This window comes from Myotis nattereri, assembly GCF_964212035.1.
Source record: "Myotis nattereri genome assembly, chromosome: 1".
Taxonomy (NCBI): Eukaryota; Metazoa; Chordata; class Mammalia; order Chiroptera; family Vespertilionidae; genus Myotis; species Myotis nattereri.
The window spans coordinates 80,385,508-80,410,987 of NC_138075.1; positions in this window are offsets into that span (position 1 = coordinate 80,385,508).

Consider the following 25,480-nt stretch of genomic DNA (forward strand, 5'->3'; position numbering starts at 1 on the left):
TGAAGGCCATAAAAAGAGAAAAGGAAGGCCACTTCATAATACTAAAGGGATCAATACAACAAGAAGATATAACTCTGGTAAACATATATGCACCCAATGCAGGAGCACCCAAATTCATAAAAAAAACTCCTGGAAGATATCAAAGGAGAGATCGACAACAATACAATCATAGCCGGGGACTTTAATACACCACTGACAACACTGGATAAATCCTCTACACAAACAATCAGCAAAGAAACAGCAATCCTAAATGACTCACTAGATCAGATGGACTTAACAGACATCTTCAGAACACATCACCCCAAAGCCAGGGAATATACATTCTACTCAAATGCTCATAAGACATATTCAAAAATAGACCATATATTGGGTCACAAGCAAAGTATCCCCAAATTCAAGAAGATTGAAATCATAAAAAGCGTCTTCGCAGACCACGATGGCATAATATTAGAAATAAACTGCAATAAAAACAACCCCAAATACTCAAACACCTGGAAGCTGAATAGCATGCTATTAAATATTGATTGGGTTACCAATGAAATCAAAGAAGAAATTCGAAACATCCTGGAAACTAATGACAATGAAAACACAACAATCCAAAACCTATGGGACACAATGAAAGCAGTCCTGAGAGGGAAGTTTATAGCTCTACAGGCCTATCTCAAAAAACAAGAAAAAATGGTAGTAAATCAGCTAACTCTACAACTCAAAGAATTAGAAAGAGAGCAATAAGAAAACCCCAGAGTGAGCAGAAGGAAGGAGATAATAAAGATTAGAGCAGAAATAAATGACATAGAGACCAAAAAAACAATACAGAAAATCAATGAAACCAAGAGCTGGTTCTTTGAAAGGATAAACAAGATTGACAAACCTCTAGCCAGACTCACCAAGAAGCAAAGAGAGAGGACCCAAATAAACAAAATCAGAAACGATAGAGGCGAAATAACAACAGACCCCACAGAAATACAAATGATTGTTAAAAAATACTATGGACAGCTCTACTCCAACAAACTAGACAACCTGGAGGAAATGGACAAATTCCTAGAAAAATACAACATTCCAAAACTCAATCAGGAAGAATCTAAAAATCTCAACAGGCCAATAACTATGGAAGAAATTGAAGCAGTCATCAAAAAGCTTCCAGCAAACAAAAGCCCAGGACCAGACGGCTTCACAGGGGAGTTTTACCAAACATTCAAGGAAGAACTAAAACCTATCCTCCTCAGACTACCACAAAAAATTCAAGAGGAAGGAACACTTCCAAGCTCATTCTATGAAGCCAGCATCACCCTAATACCAAAACCAGGTAAAGACAACACAATGAAAGAGAATTACAGGCCAATATCCCTCATGAACATAGATGCCAAAATCCTCAACAAAATCTTAGCAAATCGGATCCAGGAGTACATCAGAAAGATCATACACCATGACCAAGTAGGATTTATCCCAGGGATGCAAGGATGGTACAATATCCGCAAATCAATAAACGTGATACATCACATAAACAAATTGAAAGAAAAAAACCACATGGTCATATCAATTGATGCAGAAAAAGCATTTGACAAAATTCAACACCCATTTTTGATAAAAGCTCTCAGCAAGGTGGGAGTAGAAGGATCATACCTCAACATAATAAAAGCCATATATGACAGGCCCACAGCCAACATCATACTCAATGGACAAAAACTAACACCGTTTCCCCTAAGAACAGGAACAAGACAGGGATGCCCCCTCTCACCACTCCTGTTCAACATAGTACTGGAAGTGTTAGCCATTGCAATTCGGCAAGAAGAAATAAAAGGCATCCAAATTGGAAAAGAGGATGCAAAACTGTCCTTATTTGCAGACGACATGATATTATACATACAGAACCCTAGAGACTCCATCAAAAAGCTACTAGACTTAATACATGAATTTGGCAATGTAGCAGGATACAAAATTAATCCCAAGAAATCTGAGGCATTTCTATACACCAATAGTGAACTTTCAGAAAGAGAGATTATAAAAACAATCCCGTTTACCATCGCACCAAAAAAATTAAGCTACCTAGGAATAAACTTAACTAAAGAGGTAAAAGACCTCTACTCAGAAAACTACAGGACGTTGAAAAAAGATATAGAGGAAGACATAAACAGATGGAAGAACATACCGTGTTCATGGATTATTAGAATCAACATCATTAAAATGTCCATACTACCCAAAGCAATCTATAAATTCAACGCACTTCCCATTAAAATACCAACGGCATACTTCAGAGATCTAGAATGAACTCTCCAAAAATTCATCTGGAATAAAAAAAGACCTCGAATAGCTACAGCAAGCCTGAAAAAGACCAAAGTAGGTGGGATCTCAATACCAGATATTAAGTTGTATTACAAAGCCACTGTTCTCAAAACTGCCTGGTACTGGCACAAGAATAGGCATATAGATCAATGGAATAGAATAGAGAGCCCAGAAATCGGCCCGAACCAATATGCTCAATTAATATTTGACAAAGGAGGCAAGAACATACAATGGAGCCAAGATAGTCTCTTCAATAAATGGTGTTGGGAAAATTGGACAGATATATGCAAGAAAATGAAACTAGAGCACCAACTTACACCATACACAAAAATAAACTCAAATGGATAAAGGACTTAAATGTACGACAGGAAACCATAAAAATTCTAGAAGAATCCAAAGGCAACAAAATCTCAGACATATGCCGAAGCAATGTCTTAACTGATACAGCTCCTAGGGCACTTGAAACTAAAGAGAAAATGAACAAATGGGACTACTACAAAATAAAAAGCTTCTGCACAGCAAAAGAAACCATCAACAAAACAACGAGAAAACCCACTGTGTGGGAAAACATATTTGCCAATGTCATATCTGATAAGGGCCTAATCTCCAAAATTTATAGGGAACTCATACAACTCAACAAAAGGAAGATAAACAATCCAATCAAAAAATGGGCAAAGGACCTAAATAGACACCTTTCAAAAGAGGACATTCAGAAAGCCAAGAGACATATGAAAACATGCTCAAAGTCACTAATCATCCGAGAGATGCAAATCAAAACAACAATGAGGTACCATCTCACACCTGTCAGACTGGCTTTCATCAACAAATCAACAAACGACAAGTGCTGGAGAGGATGTGGAGAAAAAGGAACACTTGTGCACTGCTGGTGGGAATGCAGACTGGTGCAGCCACTATGGAAGACAGTATGGAGTTTCCTTAAAAAACTGAAAATGGAACTCCCATTTGACCCTGTGATCCCACTCCTAGAAATATATCCCAAGAAACCAGAAACACCAATCAGAAAAGATATATATGCACCCCTATGTTCATAGCAGCACAATTCACCATAGCTAAGATCTGGAAACAGCGTAAGTGTCCATCAGTAGATGAATGGATTAGAAAACTGTGGTACATCTACACGATGGAATACTATGCTGCTCTAAAAAGGAAGGAACTCTTACCATTTGCAACGTCATGGATGGAACTGGAGAGCATTATGCTAAGTGAAATAAGCCAGTCAATGAAGGAAAAATACCACATGATCTCACTCATTCATGGATAATAGAGACCATTATAAACTTTTGAACAATAATAGATACAGAGGCAGAGCTGCCTCAAACAGATTGTCAAACTGCAGTGGGAAGGCCGGGGAGGGTTGGGGGGCAGGAGGTAGGGGGGTAAGAGATCAACTAAAGGACTTGTATGCATGCATATAAGCATAACCAGTGGACATAAGACATTGGGGGATAGGGGAGGCTAGGGGACTGTCTAGGGCAGGGGGATAAAATGGACACATATGTAATACCCTTTGTAATACTTCAAGCAATAAATTAAAAAAAAAAAGAAAGAAAATAAATGAGAAATGACCCCCCCCCCCAAAAAAAAAGAAAAGAGATACAGAAAAATTAATATACCAATATTAGTAATATCAGAACGAAAAAAAATGAAGAACAGATGGAGGTGTTAGGGTCAGAAATAGGATATTGGGGACTATTTATAATTATAAGAAATATAATCATGCTCTGTTAACAGTGATTGTTCTCTTCTGATTAGAGAAAGCACATTCTAACCTGGCTGAGAGTTGTACGCCCTGAAACACAGAATCTAACATCAGGATGCAATCCATCCTCATTTTATGAAAACTGCCTATCATTATGGAAATATTTACAGCCTCGTGGCTGAAACAATCTAGTCCTAGATGCACTGCCCTTTGTAACCCCCAGCCCTATTACCTGTTACCAGTGATGGCGAACCTATGACACGCGTGTCAGAGGTGACATGCGAACTCATTTTTGGGTTGATTTTTCTTTGTTAAATGGCATTTAAATATAGAAAATAAATATCAAAAATATAAGTCTTTGTTTTACTATGGTTGCAAATATCAAAAAATTTCTATATGTGACACGGCACCAGAGTTAAGTTAGGGTTTTTCAAAATGCTGACACGCCGAGCTCAAAAGGTTTGCCATCACTGCCTGTTACCATTATCCTGTGCCTACTTCCCATGCCTGTAATTCTTACTTTCCCACATAATATTTGCCCTTCTACTCAATATAAGCAGCTGGCTTATGGGGAGGGGTAGAGTAGATTTTTGTGGGTGACCTGCTGCTCTCCCATACTGCCAGCATCATTGGAATAAACACTCATATAGAATTCAACCCTGTCTCTTTTTAATTAGCTCAAGTAGGAATAGGCAGCTCAGGCCCCTTGTCTGGTTACAGAGGAAAGTAAATAATTAAACAATTATTAGAAAAAAATTTCCCTGAGTATTTATGAATAGAGAATATATCATTTATGTAATAGACAATCTGACAAAAACACTCAAGAAAATATTCTAACTGAAAACACATGACTTAAATCAGAGTCCTCAAGATTGGAAAGATGTAGTATGAAGTACAGGAAAAGATTAAGACATGTTGGATGCGTCTCTTTCTATCTCTATCTCTAACTCTATCTCTCACCAAGTTAATAATAATCAATGCTGGGATATATTTAAGTCATACTGAAAAGGAAGCTTTCTATCTCTATCTCTAACTCTATCTCTCACCAAGTTAATAATAATCAATGCTGGGATATATTTAAGTCATACTGAAAAGGAAGCTTTCTATCTCTATCTCTAACCCTATCTCTCACCAAGTTAATAATAATCAATGCTGGGATATATTTAAGTCATACTGAAAAGGAAGCTTTCTATCTCTATCTCTAACCCTATCTCTCACCAAGTTAATAATAATCAATGCTGGGATATATTTAAGTCATACTGAAAAGGAAGCTTTCTATCTCTATCTCTAACCCTATCTCTCACCAAGTTAATAATAATCAATGCTGGGATATATTTAAGTCATACTGAAAAGGAAGCTTTCTATCTCTATCTCTAATTCTATCTCTCACCAAGTTAATAATAATCAATGCTGGGATATATTTAAGTCATACTGAAAAGGAAGCTTTCTATCTCTATCTCTAACCCTATCTCTCACCAAGTTAATAATAATCAATGCTGGGATATATTTAAGTCATACTGAAAAGGAAGCTTTCTATCTCTATCTCTAACTCTATCTCTCACCAAGTTAATAATAATCAATGCTGGGATATATTTAAGTCATACTGAAAAGGAAGCTTTCTATCTCTATCTCTAATTCTATCTCTCACCAAGTTAATAATAATCAATGCTGGGATATATTTAAGTCATACTGAAAAGGAAACTTTCTATCTCTATCTCTAGCTCTATCTCTCACCAAATTAATAATAATCAATGCTGGGATATATTTAAGTCATACTGAAAAGGAAGAGACTTAAACTAAACATGCAAAACTATCTTAGCATGACCTATACCGTGGTCGGCAAACTGCGGCTCGTGAGCCACATGCGGCCCTTTGGCCGCTTGAGTGTGGCTCTTCCTAAGCCTTAGGAGTACCCTAATTAAGTTAATAACCATGTACCTACCTATATAGTTTAAGTTTTAAAAATTTGGCTCTCAAAAGAAATTTCCATCGTTGTACTGTTGATATTTGACTCTGTTGACTGAGTTTGCCGACCACTGACTAGGACATTGGAGGAAATGGGTGGGAAAGTAAAAGGTTCTAAAGGTTTCCTTCTAAGGACATAATTATGGGAAACTGTGGAGGAAAATAGTGCATTAGGGTCAGAAGAAATGGTTGAATAGTTGATATATTATTAATAATAGAAAAACATGTCTTGAATATGAGAATGTGGAAATAAGGTAAACACTAGTAAAAAGAAAAAATACAGAGCTCACACATTGTAAAGGAGAGAAATAAATTATAATTTGACAAACTTGTCAAAAAAGAAAGAAAAATAAAATAAGAAAAAAGATTGAAATAAAGTCTATCAGTGGATATACTAAATGTGAGGAACCTGATGGAGCTCATAGGAACAGGAGTTCAGCATGAATGTTAAACAGGGCCAAATCTAACAATAAAAAGATTAAACAAGATATTGTGTGATCCCTGGAGCTATGATTTACAATGTGGTCACCTCATTAACATAAATTTAGGTGTGGTAGAAAGGGACTTATTAATTAAAAAAAGACATTATTACTCTCATCATTTAGGAAATTCCAAGTGTTTTAGGAATCCTGTGCCAGGAAGTGAGGTGAAAACCACATATGTATTTTTTATGATAAGTTACAATATCACAAAAGGCGCCCGAGTCTTCAGGGAATCTTCTGTCTGAAGGAAACTAGAACCATCATAACAGTTTTGTCATTCCGACAATGGCTTCATTTCCTAAAAACTCGCAGTGACTTTCTTTGACTTGTGATCTGTCGGGACTTCTCATTGTTTTGAAGGTACCTATTTGTTTGAATTAGATTTCTTGCTGCTTCAAATTCCTAGAAAATACCAAAAGGAGCAATTTTTTTCTAATTCATCCAGCAAGAGGAATTTTTAGTAATTTGTCTTCCCTGAAATCCACATTATATACATATATACAGTATATATATATATATATATATATATATATATATATATATATATATATATATAGTGTGTGTGTGTCTGCAAATAATTATTTGATAATATACTTTTTTTTTCAAGTACATCACATTATTTATGAAAATTGAACATATACTAGGCCTGGAGTAAGTCTCAAAAATGTCAAGAGAGAATACCATATATCAGCTCTCTGACCACAATGCAAGTAGGTTAGAAATTGATAAAATAAATATTTGAAAATGACTATAATTATTTAAAACCTCTTTCCAAATAAATAATGGGTCAAAGAAAACAAATCACAATGGAAACTAGAAAGTAATGAATTATGAATAAATTATATATTAAACTATGTAGGATTAAGCTAAAGTGTTACTGTGTTGGGGGTCATTAAGATGACCCTCTGGCTCATTTTCCTAGGAGGCTTCACAGGACTTAGCATACCGTTGTACTCGTAGCTATAATTTATTACAGCAAAACACAAGAAGCAAACTGAAAAAGATTCGGGGCAAAGTTTGAGGGAAACGAAGAGCAAGTTTCCAAGAGTTCTTTCTCAGTGAAATAACACAGGATACACTTAATTCATCCAGCAAGGACTTTTGACAACACATATGAAATGTTTCCAATCAGGGAATCTAAGAGATCCAATGATCATGTCTTTCATTGGGGCCTGATCAAATGGGTACCCCTTGCTGAGCAAGAACTCAAATTCCAGTCCCCATGATAAAAGCAGGTGTTCAGAACAAACCATAGTGTTTGTACAACAGTATAGGCACAGTGAATCACTCTGATTAATTAATGGTGAGAACCCTCCCAAAATCCAGGTTCCCAGCCAAAGTTCATCCTTGTAAGAAGGCTTTCAAAGAATAGAAGTCAGGCCTGCTATGATATCCCTTGTCTGCAGTTACTTAAAGGAAATATACACTATCTTAATTGCCTGTATGAAAAGAAAAGTCATCCAAAAGAAGAAATTAGAATAATTCCTCTTAAAAATACATAAAATGGGATAATGAAAAAAAGGTAAAGATTAATAAAATAGCAAAACTACAATAGAATCAACTAAGCTAAGAGTTGATTCCTTGAAAAAAAAAAAGATAAAAATTAATTGCAAAGGCTGAAAAAAGGGAGAAGAAACATAGGAATGAAAATAGAAATGTTATTATAGACAGAATGTTTAAATAGTAATAAAACTGTATGAATAACTTTATATCAATAAATTGTTGAGACCAAATGAAGATTCCATGACCCCCTATCAATAGATCTATGTCTATTGTCCTTAATTCTGGAAAGGCTCTATGATCATTTGACCAATCGAATGTGGAGAATGATGGTGAGCTTCTTTTCTGGATTCAGATTTTAGGAGACTGGCAGCTTCCATTTCCTGTCTCATGGAACACTCATGCCTGGAGCCAATCCATCTTGCTTTATTGAATCCAAGCAGTTCTGTGGAGATACCCACATGGAGTCCAGCAGGCCAACTCAGGTCCCAGAAGATAGCTTATCAGCCATGTAAGTGAGCCATCTTGGAAGTGGACCATTCAGCTTCAGTTGGCCTTTCCAGTTAATGGCATATGGAACAGAGACAAGCGATGTAGCTAAACCCTACCCAAATTGTAGATTAGTGAGCACAATAAATTGATGTGTTATTTTAATCCACTGGGTTTTAGAATGGTTTGTTACATAGCAGTTGTGGAAGAGAACAGAACTTGAAGAAATTGATAATCCCATTGAAAAATACAATTTTCTAAAATTTACTCAAGAGAAAGTAATAAGCCAGAAAAACCCCAATACTATTAGAGAAATCAAATCTAAGTTAAAAATTTCCCATAAAAAGCAACAAATAAAATCCAGATATTTATACAGATACCTCCTTCAAATAGTGGACAAATTATTCCCATTTTATATAAACTCTTCTAGAGAATAGAAAAAAGAGAAGATATTTGCTACTTATTTTATTAGACCAATATAACTTTGTTACTAAATTAAACATAGTATAAAAAGAACACACCCCCAAATCTAGACCAATGTCACGTATGATCATAGATATTATAATCGTTTCAAGGAAAATATTTGCAAACCAACTGTAAGGGAATAATATTTGCCGCCCCAAAATGTGTGTCTTTGGCATGAAGACTAATCTAGACTTATTATTTTTAATAAATAAAAGACTCAGGAAGTGTTTCTTGTTACCTCCCCCTTATCTGACTAAAAGAAGTTAGATAAAAATCTGTTCCTGAAATAGAGCTATCAGTAAAGATATCTATAAAGAACGTGGGCTGGTGGTGGGGAGACTCCACAGGGCCTTGAGATCAGAGTCCATGCTGTGTCCCATTGTCTCTGCATGGCCCAGCACACATTTATTTATATCATGTAATTTTTGATCTCCATGTGAATTGCCTTCCCTTCCTTTAAAGTCGCAAATCCCTATCTTATTCCTCTTGGTCAAGATGGCATATAAGCTTCAACTACCTAATTTGCCCTTAGGACCCTGCACATATTCTGGTGGAAACCCACATATATAAAATTAAACTGGATTTCTCTTATTAATCTGTGACATGTCCATTTAGACCAGCCTGAAGAAACTACGAGATGAAAATTTCTTCTTTGACACAACTAACAAAATATATTAAAATGTTAGTAAACCTTGACCAAGTTTTATTTATCATAGAAATGGAAGAATCCTATATAACAAAAACCTAATATGCTAAGTGTCCAGTCATCCGTTCAACCAATCAAAGCGTAATATGCTAATGATATACTAAGACCGCTCAACTGATCGCTATGTTGTGCACTGACCACCAGGGGGCAGACAGTCAACCAGTTGACAAGTGGCTATGACGTGCACTGACCACCAGGGGGCAGACACTCTGACCAGTAGGTTAGCTTGCTGCTAGGGTCCAGCGGATGGAGGCTGAGCGAGACCGGCTGAACATGCCCTGGAGTCCTCCCACGGTCCCTCCCTGGCTGGCCAACCTCCCATGTCCCTCCCTGGCCCAATTCATGCACCTGTGGGGTCCCTTGGCCTGGCCTGCACCCTCTCGCAGTCCGGGACCCCTCAGGGGATGTCAGAGAGCCAGTTTGGGCCCAATCCCACAGGTTAGGCCAAGGGACTCCACTGGTGTACGAATTCATGCACCAGGCCTCTAATAGTTTAGAAAAGAAAATCTAGAAATATCATTTACCATATTTATATTAAATTGGAAAAGTATACTTCGATCTCAAGCAAAGCAAAAACGAAAACTCTGGAAATTATTCAGCATCCACTAAAATAACAAACCCCCCAGAAAAACAGGTAGGGTTTTTTGAAACTTGTGACAGGGTGTTTATAAGATATCACAATAATTTATTATTTTAGTTTTAATATTTTAAAATTTTATTACATTTATTTAATGCAATTAGTATATTTGAGATCAAATTTTATAACCTTACAAATAATTACCATTTATGAATAATTTTCTCACTAATTTGAAGTTCTGTCTTATCATTTATGAAGTCTTTTGATGATTTTTATATTTTTCTTCTTGCACTTTCTAAACTTTTAAATATATTGTTTAGCAGTTTGTTTTAACATGTGTTATGAGACATACTTTCAAAATTATCCTTCTTTATTTTTTTTTAAAAAACCTTTTTATGAACTTTAGAATTAGATTGCTCAGTTTAACCAAACAAAACAACTTATATTGTAATTGGGTCACAATAAATTATAGAGTAAATTGAGAAATGTTGATAATTTTATGATGTTGAGTCTTCCTATAAAAATACAGCATGCTTTTTCATTTGTTTATTTTTCATATTCCTTTGATGTAATGTAAAATTTTCTTTGTAGAGATTATGCCCATTTTGGAGGCCAAATTCTCTGATATTATTTAGTCTAGATTTCCAGTTTTCTCTATTCGAGCTACTTAGTGGTAGGGAAAATGTCTATCTATTCTCTAAAAACAAATATCTACTTAATAGAATAATCAGAAGACCTTCACAGATCAATACTCTTTCATTAAAACTATATAAATTCAGCAATTTTAAAAACGTTTATCTATTTTTCCTTTTTGAGTATCATTCTAGATGAATGGCTTTTGCCAAACACAACCTGTTCCAGTCAACCACAATTTTTATTTTTCTTTTGATTGTCATGTTATTATAATTGGCCAGTGTAAACCCTTTAGATATGTGTATTTTCAGCATCACCTCAGGTATTTTAAAAGTATCAGAGAAAAAGAAATATTGTATGATCTTTCTAATATGTAAAATCTGAAATAAACAAACAAACAAAACAAAAAACCCAGGCTGATAGAGGCACAGAACAGATTGGTGGTTGTAAGAGTCAAGGAATGAGGCTTGGGAAAAATGGGTGAGTTTTGTTTCATTTAAGTGAATTTAATAATAATAAAAAATTTATTAAAAAAAGCAATTTTGTATTCTAGCAATAGCATTTTCTATGCCCATCCTGAGTTTTTCCTGCCCCAAAGAACAGGGTTGCTTCTAAAGAAAAGTATTATCAAATATCAAAATCAAAGGGCTAGAGAAACAAGCACTTGATCCACATGGATTTTGGTAATTAATATGGCTTACCCTAGGAGACCACTTGGTGGTAGACAATAAAATATTTTTCTTTTTTAAATCCATGCTTTGATTATTTTTAAATGTCTATAATAGTACCCACAATTTAACTCTAGCCTTGCAGCATTACTAAATAGTTTTATACTCAATCTATGTATATATATATATATATATATATATATATATATATATATATATATGGCTAATATGCTAAGTGTCTGTCCAACCGGTAGCCATGATGCATACTAACCACCAGGGGGCAAATGCTCAAGCAGAAGCTACCATGGCATGCACTGGCCATTTAAAGAGAAACAGCAGCATGGACCTGGCACCCACAAAGCAATACTTGGCTTCCCCCAAGTGGTACACAGGCCCTGCCATCACCGGAACAACAGCCCACCAAATTGCAGCCGATGCTGCCGAGATCCCATGGAGCAAAATGTGGCCCACAGCCCAGCCCAGCCTGAAAATGGTGGCTGTGGGCACCGGGTAATGACATCATGTAGCAACGCCTGGCTTCCTCTCCCTAGCAACAGGCCATTTAACAATAAATGGCACTGCAGACCTGGTGCCCACAAAGCAACACTCAGCTTCCCCCAGTGGGACACAGACCCCGCCACCACCCTGGAGTGACAGCTCACCAAATCGCAGCCAATGCTGCCGAAACCCCATGGTGTAAAATGTGGCCCACAGCCCAATCCATCCAGGAACAGTGGCTGTGGGTGCTGGGTAATGACATCATGTAGCAACGCTCGGCTTCCTCTCCCTAGCAAATAGCCTCCTTGGAGTTTATTCAGCTCAGGAACATGACTTGCTTTGTAACTAGGTGCAAACATTTTACACTCTAATCAAATGTCTACGAAGTGTTTTCCCATGCCTCATCTCATTTGATCCTCACAGAAGTCCTGGAGTAGGTAGACAGGAGACTCAGTGGAATCCTATTTTCTTTTCATTAGCTTGAAAACAGAGGTTTAGAAAGCTTAGAAACTTGACCTGACTGAAAAGTAGTAAGAAATGGTGGACCTTGAAAATGACTTCAGGTTTTCTCACTGCACAGAATATAGTCAAACACTGCTGCAGTTAAATATTTTGCCCTTCATTCTCCCTGCGTGATCTACAATAATAATCTGCTTCATGTTGATATTTACTGCTGTGTTGCTGACAATTACCTGAAAGAGAAGTTGGGGTGCTTCACTGGGCTGGAAAAAGTTTAGCTAAATTAGAAAGCAGGTCTAATTAAGCAAGTTTATTCTGTATCTATAAAAGGCTAACTTGACTCACACATGTGTAATACATATAAAGCTCTCGCTGGCACCAATCACAGGTGTGTGTTTTGATCTGTCATTGTAGATTGTGAATTTGGTTGACACTTCTATTATAAAGAAAGGGCAAATAATGATTTTAAAATATTTCTTCTAATTAAGTTTCTTTCAATGTGCACAAATTTGTGCACTGGGCCACTAGTTATAATATAATAATGTATTTATATTTTTCATAACACTCCTGTTTATATCTTTAACTCCTCATCCAAATTGCCATTTTGCTGCCTTCCATTAAGCTGTCAACCAAGACTTTGTGTTACATTGACCACAATAAGACAATAAAATTAATTTTAATAACTACTATGAAAAAGAGAGATATGATCTTTTATTCTACTGATATGATTGTATGATTGGATACCTTCAAAATTCAATACTCTAGAAAGGAAAACTAGTAGGTTTAATATGGAAATTTGATAGGGTTAAAAATTATTAACCTTAGGAGAAATTATTAGCTTTATCTTTATTAGCAATAGCAAGCCAGAAATATAATTGTGGAAGTAATCCATTTCTAAGAGACAAACCATGTGATAAAGAACTCACTTCAAGAAAACTGTAAAATTATTTTAAAGAACATAAAAAAGATCTAAACTAAATGGAAAGACATGTGATATAATTATAATAGAAACTTAATTTTTTAACCTTTGAGTTATATATAATATTAACTTCCTATGAAAGAATATATATCTGAGTAGGGCTAAAGATGCATGAAAACAATAGGTATGGGTTTCCTTACTACATATTAAATCCGACTATAGTCATACTGTATCATTCATATTTTGTTGCTATGGCCATGCATAGCAAATAGTTTAAAACTCTACAGCAGTAAGGATTTCTTCCTCTTAGTCTGCAGGTTGGCTAGAATGGCTTATCCTCATGATTGTATTGACTGGGCTTGAATCCAGATTTCTGGGTGGTTTCAGGTCTATCTTTACATGCTTCTTTAATCATGTGGGGATGTTCTTCTCAGGGTGATTAACAGGAGGACAAGTTCTTGGCTTGAAAATAGCACACTGTCACATCTGCCCACCTATTGTTCAAAACAAGTCACATGGCCAGGCCCATCAATGGGATGTGGGAAATATACTCTGTCCACTCCTGTACACTGCAAGGTCACATGGCAAGAGAGAGTGAGGAACTGAATACGAAAGTCTAACTGCATCCAGTCACAATTATAAAAACAAGATAGTATTAACTTAGCCTTCTAGTAATCATGCAAATTTAATATGTTACAAAGCAATCAACTTGGTAGGAAGAGAATGGTTCAATTTATAAATGGCATTGGCCAAATGGTTAAACATCCGAAAAGAAGCACATTTGAACCTCTGTTTCACTCTATATCCAAAGAAATTTCAGCAACATTATAATTGAAATATTTTTTTAAAATGTTATAATATTTCAAGAAATGGGATTTGAGATAGAAAATTTTAAATAAAAAGGTAATACTGAAACTTTAAAAGATAATATAGCCGTATTTAACTATGTAAAAAAAATATTTTGGCAAAAGCAAATCAAGTAGATAAACACTATTTTGAGAAAATATTTTCAAAGTATATACAAAGTTTATGACAACCATTTGTAACATATAAAAAGTTCTTAAACACCTAGTAGAAAAAGAAGCAAAAATTATAAACAGTAATTTCATAGAAGAGCAAATTTAAATCACAAATACATATATGAAAATAAATTGAGCCCCCTCTAGATCCAATTTTCAGGGAAATCAAAGTAAACTAATATTGAGAACTTATTATACATCCACTATACTGGCAATGATTATAAAAATAATAACTCCTATTGCTGGTGAGGAGCATAGAAAAAGCATTTTCAGATATTAATGCTGGCAGTATGCATTATTGCAGGCTCTCATGGAAATCAATTGGGCAATAGTTATTAAAATTAAAAACACATATTTCATACAAAAATACTATACAGTGAGACTCTATACTGTAGATATAAAACCATGAATGCATAAAGATATATATAAGTTGATATTTTTGTGTTGGAGGCATTATTCACAGAAATAAAACTTGGGAATCAGATAAAAAACCCTAAGTAAGAGCTTGCACAACTCATGGTATATTTTTACAATGTTATTTTCATGGTACAATTGCACAGCATTATTTTTATACAGCTATCAGTAAGGGAGAGTTATATGTATTGTAAAGCAGGAGAAGTAGGTGTGGAAAGAGAGAGGATGTGGAAGGGAAGTAAGCAAGCAAACACTGTGGAAATGAATGGGGATTGTGACTGGAGACAATAATTTCATAGTATTTAGGGGATGCAACAGGTTGTGGTTAGGTGTTTATTGTAACATGAAAATAATCACCAAGAGTGACTGGGAAATTATTTCTAAAATCACACACCTGACTCAGAGAGAATCTTGGAGCTGTATATGGATGTAACCTGGCTGGCTGTGGGCTAGCTCCCTATTTCTAGGTTCTGTAAGACCTTCGTGGGAGTGTGTGTTTGTGTGGTGTGGGAAGCTGGCCCAGAGATCAAGAAGCTGGAGTGTGCAGTGATTATTCAACAGCTAAACCAGCTCCTGTGTCTGGGATTCACATTCTTATTCTCCCTACAAGTAACCATAGGAAAACCATAGGATTTTTAAAGATGAGTTCAGCTACTTCATTTTACTGAGGAAGCAACTGGAGTCCACATGTTAAGTAATCCTATATAATAAAAGGCTAAAATGAAAATTGTCACCTCAACCAGGAGTTCGACCAGGGGGCGGAGCTGGCCAGCCAACCATTCATGGCCCATCCCTTCCGCTGACCCCGCACCTGATCATCCCCCCACTCCAATTTTTTTTTGGGGGGGGCAGCCAAGGAATCTCCCACGTCTCTTCCCCCAGCCTGCCTGGCCCAATTGGCCACCAATCGGTGGGGGGGAGGGAGGGGTGGCGGGGTGGGGGGGAGGGGAGCAGCCACCTCTAGTTTATTTTTATTCACCATCTTAGTGGCAGATTTGGGAATACAATTATCTGTATACTTTGACTCTACTTTTACATTTCTTTTACCAATTTACAGCATTCTTTACTTTCACTTTATTGAATCTTATTACTTTCTCAATATTAATTACCTTCTCTTTTGAAGTAGCTATAAAGGTTACAATTTATTGAGTAGCTATTATGTGCCAGATTCTTTGCATACATTGTCTTTAATCCTTGCAGCAACACTATATTTGGATAATACTATAACTGTTTTAGCATGGATGAAACAGCCAAGGAAAGATAAATAATTTTCCCAAGATCCCACAGCTAGGAAATGGTGCAGAAAGGGATCTGAACTGATTACAGAGCCTGAGTTCTCTCTACTTTTACTCCAGTGCATTCACTCCACCCCCACCAATCTAGGTGCTTCCTCTTTGGGGATGATACTGCCTTTTTTTTTCTAAAGCAGTAGTTCTATGTGATTGAGGAATATTTTCTAACATCAAACATTTTCTCAAACCAATATCTGATGGTAGTTATATATTAGTATTTGCAATTACTAAGAAAATGCATAATAAAAATAGACCAATGAATTCAATTAAACAATACATTTTTAAATTAAGTTGTGTTTGATTAATCTTATAATGCTATAGACTTTTAAAAGAGTAGAGATATATGTAAGCATATTATCATTTGAAAATGTCTGGAATGCATATGGATCTGAACATTCTTAACAATAGTTCAGGGACTCCCTGGGGATTCTCAGTTCTAAGACAGGAAGTCATTGCTCTGTAAGATGTCAGCATTTCATTTTCTGCTCTTAAGTTAGTCTCCAGTTTTCACCAGCCGACTCTTATCTTATCCATTCTGATCTTTGACTTATTAATTAGCTCAGTTCCCAACTTTCTTTTGCCTTCATCATATAATCAATGGGCTGATAAGATGATAAGTGGTCTGCTCAAGATGATAAAACAAGGTGATATTGGACCCAGCATCTTGCTCATAAGTACTTCTTAGTTCTAGAGAGACTATTGAGCACTGACTCTTCTTTCTCCTCCACTTCCCAGCTTTAAGGCAACACAACTTTTTTCCACCTACCCCACCTCTTGGCATTTCATTTCAGAAAAGTGTCCTCTCTCTGTGTCACTAGCCCCTGATGTATTTACCTGGCCCATGCTATCTCTCTGCCTTATCCAACTCAATTCTACATAATTGGGCCTTTTGATTGTATAACCTATGATTTACATCAATATCTGTTTGTGGTGTAGTCTGGGCTTTATGCAGAGGCAGAAAGTAGTGGGGAGTTCTGATCTAGTGTTTGTTAAGCTTTGGTATGGGGCCATGCTTCTTGTTTGTCTAATGTGTAATTGTAATTCAAGTGATAACTTCTAGGCTCTTATTCAGTTGACTTTCTATCATTTTTATACTTCCCCTGAGTCACAGACCATTCCCTTAGGAACACATTCTATAAGAAGCCCCATGTTAGAACTCCTGAACCCAGTTCCCACCACCTTCACCACCTATATTGTCACATGGCTGTGTGGTCCAACTTACAATACTAGAATTCTGCTCTATCCCTTTATGATTAGGTTCCAGAAGGCAACCTATTGTGCCTCTTCTCTAACTACTAGACAAACACACACACACACACACACACACACACACACACACACTCTCTCTCTCTCTCTCTCTCTCTCTCTCTCTCTCTCTTCTCTCTCTCTCTCTCTCTCTCTCTCTCTCTCTCTCTCTCTCTCTCTCTCTCTCTTTGCTCTCTCTCTCTCTACTAATCTTACTTTGTCTGCTAGTTTCCTCCAGATGCTGGATTATAGGTTTCTAACATATATTAATCAAGAGAGTTGTGCTGTTTTATCTTATACCTTTATTCTACATGCCCAAACTATGAATGAAGTTGGCCACATCTTGGAAAACTGTGCCTAGTATCTAAATAAGAGGGGGAAATTCTGTAAAAGAGCAATAATCAACAGTGGTGAGGGTAGAATTTTCTGAACCTATAATCTATGTGTGTCAATGGGAGGAAGTTGACCAACAATGAATGCTTAAAGGATTTGGGTATAAGCTGGAGAACTAGCCAACGTATAATCAATAAATTCAGAATGGGTTAACAAAGAAATAAAACCAAGTATATACAAGGAATAAAACTCCAGGCTATCAAATCCAGGAAGGTCAGATAAAATGAATGAAATTGAGATATAAAGTCAGAGTCTAAAAGGAAGACAAGATAATATACTAATGGGACTAATGACTAAATGAGCTGATTTGGGAGTAGGACTCTTTCAGAGCCTAAGTGGTCCAATGCTATAGCAGTTCCAGTGATGATGGGTGGATATATATTATATATTCTAGAGGCTCAGTGCATGGATTCATGCACCAGTGGAACCCCTTGTCCTGGCCTGTGGGTGTTGGGCAGAAACCTGCAGCCCGACATCCCCCTTGCTGTAAGTAAATTGGTATGTTTTGCCTGTGAATGCTGAGATACACTTTCAAATATTTTGAACACAACCATAGTGAGCAATATATTTTCTACCCTCTACTATACCTCTTTGTGTGTGTGTATATAAGTGTGTGTTTATATCTATATTTCTATAAAATAAAAACAAGTTTCTCCAAATATAATTGTTTGATATATTTAATTATTTTTTTTTTCTTTTAGAAATTCTGATTGTGATTTCATAAATGAGTTTACTGTCTACTAGTGGGAAACAATCTGTAGTCTAAAAACTACTGGGGTAGACATGATCCATGAAAGAAATAATTAGTAAGCTAGACATTCACTAAAGATATGCAGATGGAAAATAATCATATGAAAACATGTTGCAAATCATATATGATCAGGAAAATGCAAATTAAAATGAGACACCACACTACAGCTATTAGAATGCCCAAAGTTCAGAAACTGACAACCCAAATATTGACAAGGACATGAAGCAAAAGGAACTCTCAGACATTGCTGGTGGGAATGCAAAATGGCACAACTATTTGGGAAGACACTATGTCAGTTTCTTACACAACTAAACATATCATTATCATATGACCCAGCAATTGCTCTTCTTGGTATTATCTCAAAGGAGCTGAAAACTTACATCCACACAAAAACCAGCACACACGTTTCTAGCTGCTTTATGAATAATTGCCAAAATTTGGAAGCACCATGTTGTCCTTCAGTAGGTGAATGGGTAAACTGTGGTACATTCATACAATGGATTACTCAGCACTAAAAAGAAATGCACTATCAAGACATGAAAAGACATAAGGGAAACTTAAATGTATTTTGCTATATGAAAGAAGTTAACCTGAGAAAGCTACATACTGTATGATACTAACTATATGACATTCTGGAAAAGGCAAAGCCATAGTGTTAAAAAGATCATTGGTTTCCAAGGATGGGATGGGGGAGAAATAAATAGGCAGATCACAGAGGATTTTGTAGGGCAATCAAAATAGTCTGTATTATATTATAACTAATGGCCTGGTGCATGAATTCATGCACATTGAAAGAAAATCAATTAGAAGAAATATTTTAATATCACTATTTGCCCTTTCTCTATAATAGAAGTGTCAACCAAATTCATGATCGACAATGACAGATCAAAACACACACCTGCATGTATTGCGCATGCTCAAGTCAACTTAGCTTTTTATAGATACAGAATAAACTTGCTTAATTAGACCTGCTTTCTGATTTAGCTAAACTTTTTCCAGCAACTTCTCTTTCAGGTAATTGTCAGCAACACAGCAGTAAATATCAACATGAAGCAGATTATTATTGTAGATCAGGCAGGGAGAACGAAGGGCAAAATATTTAACTGCAGCAGTGTTTGACTATATTCTGCACAGTGAGAAAACCTGAAGTCATTTTCAAGGTCCACCATTTCTTACTACTTTTCAGTCAGGTCAAGTTTCTAAGCTTTCTAAACCTCTGTTTTCAAGCTAATGAAAAAAAAAAAAAATAGGACTCCACTGAGTCTCCTATCTGCCTACTCCAGGATTTCTGTGAGGATCAAATGAGATGCGGCATGGAAAAATGTTTCACAGACATTTGGTTACAGTGTAAAATGTTTCTACTGGGTGTTCCTGAGCTGAATAAACTCCAAGGAGGCTAGTTACTAGGAAGAGGAAGCCGGGCGTTGCTATTTGACTTCATTACCCAGATGGACACTTAGCTTATTAGCCATATATTAGTCAGTGCAAAATTCACGCACTTGGGGGCGGGGAGTCACTCAGCCTGGCCTGCACCCTCCCACAGTCTGGGATCCCTTGGGGGATGTCCGACTGATGGCTTAGGCCTCCTCCCAGGGGGAGCAGGCTAAAGCCTGCAGTTGGACATTCTTAGTGCTGCCGCAGAGGCGGGAGAGGCTCCCGCCACTGCTGCTGTGCTTGCCAGCCATCAGCTGGGCTTCTGGCTGAGTGATGCTCCCCTTGTGGGAGAGCACTGACAGCTCCTGCATTGAGCCTTTGCCCCCTGGTGGTCAGTGCACATAATAGCGACCAGTCGTTCCGCTGTTCGGTCAATATGCATATTAGCCTTTTCTTATATAGGATATGATGGATATTTGTCATTATACATTTGTCCAAACCCATACAATGTGTAACATGAAGACTGAACCCTAAGGTAAAGTGTGGACTTTGAGTGATGATGATATATTAATGTAGATTAATTCTTTATTTTAAAAAAAGTACTAATATTGATAATGGAAAGGTTGTGAATATGTGGAGGCTGTGGATATATGGGAAATCCCTGTGTCTTCCACTCTATATTATTGTAAACCTAAAACTGTCCTTGGGTTCTGATATTAGTAGTTTAAAAAACAATGCTCAGGCACCACATGGACATTAAAACAAAAACATTTGGGTGATCCTAATCACAGTGTTAAAAACTCTGCATAAATAGGGTTAAAAGCTTAGTTTAAAATATGTTTGTTTTGAAATACAACATAATCAAAATTTTAAAAATTGGTGGATAACTATGGAACTAAAAAAAAATATGTTTGTATAGATGAAAACTGCTTATTTTCTTACCATTTTCTTATAAATACCATTTCCAGAGCATTGTTCATTTATTTTCTGATTTCTTTTATTAGAATGTCTATTATGGCTCAGATTCAAAACCTGTATTTTCTTCAGTGACTCATGCTTTCAAATTTAACATGGATGCTTTATCTATTCAGCTTGCAATGATTTTAAATATTCTGAATAATATATTATCACTTCTAAGCTGCTATTATAACTATTTAGAGTTATAAGTTTAACTTGTAAATTACCAACTTCAAAACAACATACTACTGCTACTTTAGGTGTTTTGGGGAAATTAAGCAAGTCTGCCACAATTACTTTAGAATGTCTTTCCTCCTTTAACTCCCATTGACAGTTTCTTTTGTAAGTGAAGAAATGACATGAGCATTAATGAAGAATGATCTAAATAGTGTTGAATATTTGCTTAAGGAGTGTTAATTGATGGATTTATCAATGTAAACAAAGTTTTCTATTTCACTAGAAGGATTTGTAGTTAATCCTAGTCAATATAACTTAGTCCTAGGTACTTTATTGATTGAAGATAGAGATGATATGCTAATCAAAGTATTGCTTGAGACAGAACTGGCAATAATTTCTAATGTTTTCAATAACATAATATTAAATAGTCTGATCAGTGGACTTAAAGCTTAACAGTGATATATATAAAGCCCTACCTTTAGGTTTAATCAATTAAAAGCCTAAATACAGAATTTTACTTCCACTGGTAATTATGATATTAACGGGTAGTGACAAACTATAATTCCTGTTAAAACAACTGAGAAAAGAAAAACCAGAGTATTTATACAATTTATATTTTCCCAGACATAGAAGAGCTTTAGAAGAAAAAAATAAACATGTGCACTAAAATTCTAGAGATGGAGAAGCTTTCCTTGATGAATTTTGTTCACGAGATATTTTCTTCCATGGGGAATTTGCTATGTCTCAATGGGCTGGGGAGAAGGATTCAAAGGGAAGAGAAACTGGCAGCATTTTTGATGGCCACATGAGCTAGTGAAAGGTTGGAATCTAGAGGGATCCCAAACTCCTGGCATATTTTCTCCTCAGTCTATTTGAGTGATAGAGTAGTATGTGGACCTCCAGGGGCTGGGCTACAGAGAGAGAGAAAAATCCCCCACAATCTCATGGTGCTTGGAAGAAAGAGTCCTATTAAAGAGAGAGGCCTGAAACATGCAGATGACAAATCTCCTGGAGACACTTGAAACTAGAGGTGAAATGACTCTACTGAAAGCTAAAATCCAGCTTTGGCTAAGTTCAAGTCCTGATAGGATTGCTGGGATCAGCTTCTCAACTCATCTGCCCAACACAGAAAAAAGGAAATTCTTTCTTGGAGAAAATTATATCAATTTTAGACTTTTTAAATTTTATATATGATATATAGTTCAGAGTAAAAAATGTAAAAGACATGTGAAGAGGTAAGAAAAAACAAATTAAGGGGGAAAATCATCAATAGAAACAGATATGCATATATTCAGATATTGACTTGAAAGACAAAACTGTAAAGTAACCACTACAATTAAGTTAAAGGAACAGGAGAAAAGGTTGATGAAAACTATAAAAAGGTAGAGGATTTTGTTAAGTAATTAAAAACTATAGCAGGAATAAATATTCTGGAACTAAAATATTCAAGATTTTAAATGAATTTTGACATCCACTTGAATAAAGCAAAAGATGACTAAGGGCAGTTGAAAAAATACTCGAACTGAAAAATAGAAAACAAAAGAAAAGAACAACAAATAAAGCATACAGGACCTGAATACAGACAAATGTTTTAATATTTGTATAACTCTAGTATTGTTACAGAATTTACCAGAAGACCGAAAAATACACAGGAGTACTCGGAGATACAGGAAAAACCCATTTATTTCCAGATGTACTAGTACCGTGACTCAGGCAAGCCTGTTTCCAAATCCTGAGCAAGCCGATGCGGGGGGAGCTTTCTCTTTATACCCTTTGGTTTCTTTGTCCCCTAAATATGGATCAGACGTCCGGACCTTTTGCGGGCTTTGCAACAAGCCCTGTACGTTGGGATGGGGAATGTGAGACCACACCTAAAGGCCTGGCCTAGTGCCAGTGCTGATAACTCCCTCCAGGGCTTGTGTATTGTTCATGGCTTACGGCCTCTGTGAAATGTGAGTATTTAGGTAAATAAGTCTTGCAAGACCAGATAATTAAGGAAGGGGCAGTGACTTGATTATAGGCTAACAAGAATGTACATAACGTATACTGATTAACTAGGTACAGAGTCAGACTGGTACCCCCTCCTTCCCCCCCCGCCCCTAAAGAAAATGTTTTATTTTCCTCATCAGTATCAGAAAGAGATGAGAGAGAAAATGAGATAGAAACAGTATTTGAAACTATAATGGCTAAGAGTTTTAACCACCTGAGAGTCACTGATAGTGATGAGAAGCAGGACTACTCTGCACATGCTGATTATCCCTTATACAAAGGTGCCCTTAATGGGTGAGTCCTAGTGAAGCACCCTGGCTACATCCACATGGAGGGCACAGCTACTTTAACTCATCCACCTGAGAGGCACCGTTTTCTAATTTGCACAAAGGCATAGTATTTGTTAGCTGAGACTGTTGACAAAAGCAGTTTCCAGGTCTATGATTATTTGGAGTGGGTTCAATAGAAAATGGGAAGGGAGGAATTCCAGACAGTGACTATGGACAACTCTTACTCCAGAGTAGCCAATAAAAAGTCAGAGATGCCCTGACTGGTTTGGCTCAGTGTATAGAGCATTGCCTGCAGACTGAAGGGTCCCGGGTTCGATTCCTGTCAAGGGCATGTACCTTGGTTGCGGGCACATCCCCAGTGGGTGGTGTGCAGGAGGCAGCTGATCGATGTTTCTGATGTTTCTCTCTCATCGATGTTTCTAACTCTCTCTCTTTCTTCCTTCCTCTCTGTAAAAAATCAATAAAATACATTTAAAAAAAAAAGTCAGAGAAAAGTGAGTTGGTAAATACCAGTAGATATTGAATCAAATAAGAGATTAACCAATATGTTTGCATTCTGTTGGGAAAGATTCATACAGAAGGGTGCTGTGTGTATGTTTTATATGGGACAGTATATATTTTCTCATTTATTACTTCCCATTGGAAAGGTATCAAAATGGGGGAAGAAAAATAAAAAAAAAAATACCAAAGGCTATGAACTCACTAGTTTTCTGCTGTGTCCCTCATGCCTAGAAAAATTCCCAACACACAGTAGGCAGTCAAGTAATACTTGCTGAATATTAACTAGGACTTGAACTTACATGATCCAATTCCCAATCTCGAACCTTCAGCAGTTAAACATTGGTACTTTTTTCATGCAGGTGTGTATACATAGCAGCAGTTTATTTGGGCTGTTTTTATAGAGAAACAGAGGAGAGGACATATTCACCCACAACACTAACCTCCCTGCAGACCAGCAGCGTGCTTTGCCATTTTTGTATGTGACTTAGGACAATGTTTGGCATAATCTAAGTATTCAATATAATCAAGGATTTGTACATTCAAAAGTCACTTGATTATGTGAGCTGGATTAACATTTATTATCTTGTCAAATAATTCATTCAATAAATTTAAATTTAAAATTTGTTCTTTTAAGTGCTGTTTTACTGATTATAACATAATATATGCTTATTATATAAAATGTAGAAAATCTAGAAAGTAAAAGAAGGAAACTAGTTCACCTCTACTTGTGCTATCAAGAGACAATGGTTTTTGATATATTTGGTTCATTTTGTCTGCCCATAACTATAAGTTCATGGTTCTGAAAGTCGTTGCAATAATAGTAACAACTGCACTGTTTGTGTGCGAAGTGCTTTACCTCACTTAAACTTCACAACCAACCTGTGAAAAGGAGTTAGTTCTGCAACGTTTTATAAATGAGAAAAGCGAGGCGCAGAGAGATTGAGCCACTTTCTCACGGCTATAAGTGCAGCCATATTAATGCCCTTTAATTCACCCCTTTGATTTCAAGTGCGATTAAATCTAATTTTCTCTCAGGTTGATGAGGGTCTGTTCTGCTTTTAAGTGTCTGTCATGCACCCTTTAACAATTAAGCATTCTTCTTGAAAGCCTTCTTCCTTGATTGAGGCCCCTTGAAGATTCTCCGGCTTCCTTTGCCTCTGCTCTCTGATCTAAGCAGCCTGCTTTGTAAACATGTGGTTTCTTCATGGGCCTATTGTTCTCTTGAACAATGTTCAAGCTCAAGGAAAAAATGTTTATTCGGCTTCTCTCTCTTTTTACTTTTACAGAACCTGATACAAATTCTTGACAAATGGAGGTGCTGAATAAAACTAATTGCCTAATTGGTAAGTCTTTCCACATTTGTAGCCTAATCTTTTTGCTAAATGTTGGATCTACTTACCTCTGGCAGTGGGGGTTGGGGTAGGGTGAGGGGAGAGAGAGAAAATAGTTGAAGAACTTTCTGTTTAATATCCTCCTTTAAGATTTAAAGGAATAAAGAAACAGCGTTTGGAAGGCAGAGGTAGAAGACTGTTCTCAAGCATGGCTTGGGCATTTACTGCATCCTGTGGCTAATAACAATGGTCAGTTTTCAGCAGGATCCATAGGTCTCTCATTGGAGCATTGTCAGGCTTATTTGCTGTCAGTGATCCCTGCTGTGTTAAAAGGGGAAATAACTATTCCAATTTCATTTTAATATTATTTTTGCTAGGGAAGA